Raw genomic sequence first — 1,593 nt, 5'->3', positions numbered from 1 at the left:
ACAGGTCTCAGCTTGGATTTGCTTCTTCCTGGAGGCTTTCCCTGACTCTGTCCTCTGGGTTAGACATCTTTCCTTTGCCTTCTAGTGCTCCTGTCTTTCTGCCATCCCAGCGCTTATAACTTACCTGAACCCAGGGTTCTGAGGTCTGTGAGAGCAGGGAAGTTCCTGGAGCAGGCTGGCACATAGTAGGTGCCCAGTAAAAGCCTGTTGAAGGATGCATTTAACACGGAAGGCCTTAGTGAAAAATATGTTCTCTCTGTAGTCATTTCAAACAAAACTCATTCTCCACATTATCAACAGCTTGGCAATGGCCTTTGACGAATAGGAGGCACCTAATGCGCGGATAATAAGTTCGCTGTCAGTCAAATCGTTTCTCCTTTATAGGTAATTTGTCTTTCTGGTTGCTTTTAAGATTTTTTTCTTTCTTTGGTGTTCTGCAGGGTCACCATGATCTGTTGAGGCGTGGATTTATGTATTCATTCTGCTCAGGATTTGATGTGCTTATTCATTCTGATAACTGATGCTTTCCTTTCATTCTGGAAAATTCTCAGACATTGTCTCTTTTCCCAGTCTCTTTTTCTGAAACTCCTTTGGGATGTATGAGATCTTCTCATTTTATTCTCTATTTCTCTTCTCTTTCATATCTTTTATCTGTTTCTCTCTGTTCAACATTCTGGGCAATTCCCTTGGTTCTAATCTTCTCTGTCTAATTTGCTGTTTAAACTGCCCATTGAATTTTTAAAATGGTGGTTTAATATCCATGTAATGACGTAATGATGGCTTTACCTATGAATACGCTGGAGTAACCATCACCCAGATCAAGATCAAGAGCATTGCCTGCTCCCCTGAACAGCCCCTCCCAGGCAATACCTTTGCAAAGCTAAATATTCTTCTGACTTCCATCCTTGTACATTAGTTTTGCCTCTTACTGAATTTTATATGAATGGAAACATACCAAATACATTCTTTTGTGTTGCATCCTTTGAGTTTTCAATTTTAAATGACTAATATTTGTCCTTTCTGGAAATTTTTTTTAAATTTGTCTATTTTTTGCCATGATGTTCTGTTACTTCACTATTTATCCTATTTCTTTTTTTTTAACCTCTTTAATAATTTTAGAGTTGCCTTTTTTATAGAACCTTCCATAATATTCTATTATGTCAAATTCCTATGGTGCTAATTTTTTTAATTTGTATCTTATATACAGTGGATCTTTTCCTTATGTGACTGTAATTTTTGATTGCGAATTCATCATCCTCAGAATTTTTTTTCCCCAGGGAGTTCTGTATACCTTGAGTTGTGGAAGTGTCCCTATCTTGTAACACAAGGGGAGTGTAAATTCAGAACCTGGATACATTTGCATATTGCACAGATTTAGGATTTCAGCTTCTTATAGGAGACTTGTTTTTTTCCCTGTCTGGAATTCTAGGTAAATGGCAAGTTCTTGTTTTCACTTCCCTGGGCAAGGGGTGGAGTTTTTCTAGTGTTTCTGTCATGAAGGGGGCAGCTTTTTATGGATCTCTGTTTTAATCAGGATCTCAATTCTAGCTTCTGGCCTAGCAAGGATGCAGGGTCATATCTCCCTTCCTTGCG

This window comes from Diceros bicornis, chromosome 5, assembly GCF_020826845.1.
Source record: "Diceros bicornis minor isolate mBicDic1 chromosome 5, mDicBic1.mat.cur, whole genome shotgun sequence".
Classification (NCBI taxonomy): Eukaryota; Metazoa; Chordata; class Mammalia; order Perissodactyla; family Rhinocerotidae; genus Diceros; species Diceros bicornis.
The sequence above is the reverse complement of the archived record's forward strand: the minus strand, read 5'-3'. Positions refer to the sequence as shown.